The 6,000-nt window shown below is 45.4% G+C and overlaps 1 protein-coding gene across 2 annotated transcripts in view; it reads left to right on the forward strand.

The window, feature by feature from the left end:
* EPHA4 (EPH receptor A4) overlaps positions 1-2,981 on the forward strand; it is a 99,302-nt gene extending 96,321 nt beyond the window's left edge. For both annotated transcript variants that reach the window (XM_048062958.2, XM_067002013.1), the window contains one exon: positions 670-2,981. The gene's annotated coding sequence lies outside the window, so the exon portion shown is untranslated. The remainder of the gene's footprint in view (positions 1-669) is intronic.
* Positions 2,982-6,000: the final 3,019 nt, after the last annotated feature.

A 6,000-nucleotide genomic window follows, 5' to 3' on the forward strand; every position in this document is an offset into this window, starting at 1 on the left:
CATGTCATGACAGCTTAGTAAAAACTGTTCTGCAGTATTACTTATAAAAGCTTTTCCATTTGGAGAACTTTAATATTTCTTTTAAGAAACTACTTAAACCAGCATGTTTTAATGTCACGTTGCCAGGCGACATAAGAAGCAGTTACTCATTTTAAAGATCTGACACTTGTACTTTCAGCAGCAAAAATTCTTTTGCTTAAGTGCAGAGATACATTTAAGTTTCCCCTTGCTGTAGATCTGTTGCATTCTGTTGAGATTATCTTTTACGTTAAAACAAAATACACCCAATTTTCTGGCCAATTTGAAATAATGTTTTCTTGGAGTCTAGTGACAGTCATTCAAAACACTCCAGTATTTTCTACCCAAAATGAAAAATTGTGTCCATATAAAGTGAAAACTCTGAAGGCAGCTCAGGTGCCTTACATAGCCAGTTGTAAGGTGTGTCATGGAAGCTTGACCTGCTCCCGTGTCAGCTCTTCGCCAGGGCAGGAATGAGTTCAGCTCTTTTCCATGGATGTGAATGAAGGATTGCACCAGCCGAGGAGGTGCTGGCTAGCCCAAGGTAGAGCAGCAGCTTCTGCTGGGAAACCTCAGAGGAGATACTAGGGCAGGTGTACGTGTCTGTTGTGTTGTGCGATGGTTAAATATTTGTGTTTTCTTTTTGTGCAGGGAAATTAGATTTTGCTTTCATGGCCGCATAGCCCATCCTGATGATCATATTGAGCACGGAGGAACACAGACCAGACATGAAGCCTTCTGGATCCACGGTTGTGTCTTCCCTAGCACTGATCTTGGAAACCACGCACTGAACAGTCATTGGGCCCTGAAGAGAGCGTGACTTTTACTTTCTCTTTTTTTTTCCTTGCCACTCACTCCATTTTTGATTAATTGAAAGATAACTAACTCGATGAGGTTCAGCACCCAGTTGTCACTGGAGGAATGTACTGTGTCAAAACCCTGCAGACTTCTTGATTTTTTTTCCTCCCCTTCTGCTTTCTCTTCCTACCTTGGATTTTATTTATATATGTTGTTGTTTTCTCTCCTTATCCCCCTGGCTGTCACTGCTGCATCTCAGACGGATGCAGGTGACAGAACACTACACATCCTACCATGGACACCAGGCCAGGTGCCACAGCAAAGAACCCAGTTCCTGTGAGCTGCCTATATACATTGCTGAAGTGACATTTTACACAAAACGTGCCATTGCAGTGATATAAATATATTTTTTTTTCCTTGAATGGATAATGGATTATTATCTCCTCTGAAAGGTGCGTATGTGTGTCTGTGTGCGTGTGCGTGCAAGTCGCCTCGCGTAGAACTGCCTGTGAATGTGCCGAAAGCGTCCCTGCAAGCGCAGGACTCCCACTGCCACGTGAGCACAGGCCAACAGCTCGTGTCTGCAGTGGTAGCAAGAACACACACATTTGAAAATGTTGAAATTTCTGTGTCTATAGATGTATTTTTAACTGCCACACTACATGTAATGAGTAGTTCTGCGGCCTGAAAGAGGGACCATTTCAAGTTAGTTTTCAAGCTGTAGATTACAGGATCCATAAGGGTGCTAAAGGTTTTCGTAAATGTTGTTTATTCTTACTAATGCCCTGTTTATGATAAAGAGCAACCAGTTTCTCAATGGCAAGTTGATGGAGGCAGCACCTGCACATCCATCTACTGGTAACCCCAAACTGCATTCTTAAGTAGCCTTTTTTATCTGCAAAGGAGGGTTTTAAAGACTTGTTGAATGCAAACAAATATATGCAATTCTTCCATTCACAGGAGCACCTTGCTCTGTGTGCAAGCTGTGAAATCTTGTAACTTTAATAATCAAAACACTTCTTTTGCTCCCGGCACAGTTAAGGAACACAGTCACAACAAGACTGTTAAGGTTTCAGTAGTGAGCCAGAGAGTTGCAACGTGTCCTGTTCCTAGCGCGCGGTGAAGTGCTGGAGGAGGCGCCTCCCGTGGCCCAGGGAGCAGTGCTGCGACTTGCTGGTGCTACCTACAGAAGCCTTCCACCTTCAGAGAATTCACTGCTAATTTACAGTAAACGAGTTTCTGAGTGGAGCCGTGCGCTAGAGCCCAGGGAGCGTGCGGGCGCTGGGGATTGGGAGCAGGGCGGGAGGTGCAACCGCGGTGCCCAGAGCAGCGCAACAAATGTCGCGGGATGGGGGCTCGCTCCCCATGGGGGGATCCGGGTGTGCTGCACTGGAAGACCATCCCCCCCAGTGGCCGTGCTGGAGAAGGAGGAGGAAGAGGAGGAGAAGGAGCTGGGCTGGGGGCAGCCAGGGCAGGCAGTGAGGGGCCGCAGGCTTGGGGCACTGGGGGCCACGGCTCCAGAGGCAGCTGGGGTGAAGGGAACCCGGGGCAGCTTCACCGCTGCCCAAGATGTCATCGAGAAGACTGGCTGGCGCCACAGGCCTCTGCTCGTTAAGGAATTGTCCTGCTCGCACCCCACTGGTTGATGTTTGTCCGGGTTTCTTGCTGTACTAATTTTGTGATGGATCTATGTATTAAAAAATATATGTATAAAATACAAAAGGCTGGTAAGTAACCAGTAAAGGGGACTTAAAAAGCAGTATTTTTCTTTTGTGACATTTTCATAACCAGAAAAAAAAGAACTGAAATACTAATCAGACAAATAAAAAGAGAGTGCATTTATTTTTTTGTATCACTGCAAGTATGTTGGAATATGCAAGGACTGTGGTTAAAATTAGAATGTATGAGGCATATTATAATTTAGTTCATACTGAAAAAATCTAACAGCATTTCTTGGTTCGTGCATTTGAACGATCTCTGGGTTAGATATATAGATTTTCTATTTTGTTTTAATTTGTAATGTTTTTTCCCTTCCATGAATTTTAGGTACACATAACTTATGTCATTTATTTATGGTCTTTTATACCTAGTTTGTAAAATTGTAAAATAGCAATGCAAACATTTGCATTTGAAAATAATAAAGTAGTTGCTGTACAAACCTGAAATGGACTCTTTCTAATTGTTACATCTTTTTATTACTGTTTTATTACTTAGTGCTTATCCACAACAGATATGAATACAAAACTCGAGGTAATAACCCTGCTGTTTGCCCTGAGGGGATCAGTTTTCTTCGGGAGATTTCAGAGGAACGCACTTCCAAAGTTCATTTACACTGCGCAACTCCCAGGTGTATCTTCAAGCACGTTACATGTTCTTGTTACTGTCCCAGGTTGTGTGGTGTGCTGAACGTTATAGAATCAGAGAATCATCTAGGGTGGAAAAGACCTTCAAGATCATCAAGTCCAACCATCAAACATACTTGTGATGTAGGAAGGATGCTGCAGTCAGGCTGACCTCGTGAACAATCTCAGTGATTTTTCCTTGGGGACCAGGTCCCGTCTCTGGGTGCTATCCCTGACAAACAAATTGCAGGACCATGAGATTGTTTCATTTAACCTCTGGGGTAGTCTGAGCTATTCTGCACCCATCTCTCCCGTTGCCTGGGCCTTGACATGGTCTCTTCTGGCTGAGGCAGTCTTGGAGGTTTTGCAGCTTCCTTTTGCAGCCTGGCTGCTGACTCGTGGCACTGCCTGCTGTGCTGGGGGTCCTGGGGCTCCTGTGGCCAGGGAGGAAGGAGAAGCTGGGGGGTGAAATGGGAACCAGAGGTGTGAGTGTCAGGGGGAGCAGAAAACAGAGGGAGCAGCAATGGCAAGGGCTCGGAGCAGAGAACTGGGGAGTGGGCGCTGCTGGGTGATGGTAACGCCTGGGCAGGTGTGTGCCAAGGGTGTGATGTCCTTAACCACCCCTCCTGCGTGGTCCTGCTTAACTGGGGGTGCACAGAGCTTCTGCCATTGTAACCACCTAGTTATGGGTGTATGCAGTTCAAAGGTAGGGCAAAAAGGATGGTGGCTCTTCTAGAAATTGTGCTTAAGCTTTTGACTTGTCTGTCTGACAAATACTTTGAACCCAATTCTTCTTGGGAAGGGTTCCAGTGGAGCCGGGTTCCAGTGAAGCCAATGGAGCTGCAGCATGCAGCCTTAGTCCCCAGGAAGTCCTGCTGATGGCACTGGTTTAGCATATTTCAAAAGCTGGTTCATTGTTTCCTTCTGTACTTGAGAACACAAAGGCAACAAACTGGGTGTTTCTCTGGTGTCTTTATTTGGCCAGGCAGTGTATTAAGAGGGAATGTGTCTTGGCTGGAAAAACAGATTCCATTTCACACACACAAAGAAAAACTTGTACAAATACTTCAGCTTTATTGTGAATTGAAAGCAAAACCTGTACATCTTTTTAAGAAACAACTGTTGAAATGTCCAGCAAGAATTGGACACCGTCATTTTTCTCTCTCTGATTCCCCGCTCTGTTTCCCTTCCAGTTCCCAAATCTAAGGAAGCATCCTATTGAAAGTTTTTACCACAGTGGTTTCATTTTCTTCATTTTATTAAGATATTTTTATTAAGATATTTCCTTACCAACAACACGCTTGTTCTCTCTCTGCTCCTCATTTTGTCCACGTACTTGCACTGTAGCATGAGGCAAGAGACTCCAGGCAGATACAAAGCACACAGAGCCACGTCTCGGTGAGGCTGCACGTCGCTGCCCATGGGCCGAGCAGGAACAGCGTGGGGAACGGGCACCGCTCCTCTGGCCACACTGGGGCTGTTCTAAGCATGTCAAGAAAAATTAAATGGGTTTTGACAATTGAAAAAAAAACAACATGTTTTAAAAAGCTCTAAATCAACACGATTAAAACTAGAGCTGTGTTTGAGGCCTTGACCTCAGTTATTTCACCCTTTCTGTGTTAGGGAGTGCCCTTGGGCCATTGACTGATTCTCCATTGAATGGGTTACAGACCTCTGACGTGCCTCGTTTCTGGCAGCGGCCCTGAACATAATTCTTTGTTTACGGCAGCCTCTGAGGAAATTATATGAATATATAGACGTTTTCTTTGAAAAACAAAAATTAAAACCTGAAGTATTCCTTTCCAATCAGCTTAGTAAATATTTTCTCCGTGGGAGGACGGAGAGAGTAGCCACAGGAACATGCTATCGTAGCTTACTTTTTTATATGTTCTAGTTAAATTCCAGTAATCTGCTGCAGATTATTAGCCTGTATCCAGACCAACAAAAGATAATGAAATCCTTGTTTTTTGGTGCTCTTGAACTTACTCCAGACTCTGTTCTATAAAACCTTGTAACCAATTAAGTGGGCTGAGGCATTTCGGTGTTCATTTTTTGAAGACTTTTTTTTTTCTTTTTTGTTTGTTTTTGTTCTGTTTTAAACGGTCAGAAGAACAAAGCCACCATTAGGAACCCCGTTCTCCTCCCATCTCTGCCAAGGTGACTTGCTTCCCCTGGGCTCAGTAACTGAAACCCCAGGGCCAGGCGCTCTGGGGCTGTTAGGCAATTACAAGCGCAGGTCCGTGACTCCTGCCAGCTTGGAATGACGGCGTGGAGCTGCTCAGCCACGGCGTGCAGCAACTCACATAACAGACTCCCACATCCCAGCTGGATTTTCAGCCTTGCTTTCAACATCTTGCTGATGAGGCTCCCCAGATGTCTCCATTACAATCACCTGGGGAGGGATGTTTCAGAAGCCAGCCATCACAGTGAGAAGCTATATAAGCGAGGGGAGGTAGGAGAACTCAGTGTCCTTCGGTAGGTGAGGGCATGAGTGGTCCCTGTCCTGGGGGATGTTCTCTGAGCTTTGCTCAGATAAAGGCCTGGGGCAGCATGAGCATTTAGGATGTTCAGCAGCTGTGGCTGGCCAAGTCATAGATGATTTGAAAATGCAGCCGTCTGAGAGGTGAGGGAGCATCGGAGCTAGACTTTAAATCCGGAAGTGCCTTAAAAACTCAGTCCTCAGCTGGGTCTTTCAGCAGTGCTTTGGTTCTGGGTGTCATATCATTGCCGTGTGCCAGCGGGGTTACCTAGAAACTCAACGCTTAAAATTTCAGTACCAGAATCCCCAGGGAGGCAGGGGATTGTGCAGCTCACCTGCTTACCTGTTAATCTGTCTGGGAGT

The sequence above is a fragment of the Anser cygnoides genome, chromosome 9, assembly GCF_040182565.1.
Source record: "Anser cygnoides isolate HZ-2024a breed goose chromosome 9, Taihu_goose_T2T_genome, whole genome shotgun sequence".
In the NCBI taxonomy this organism is placed as follows: Eukaryota; Metazoa; Chordata; class Aves; order Anseriformes; family Anatidae; genus Anser; species Anser cygnoides.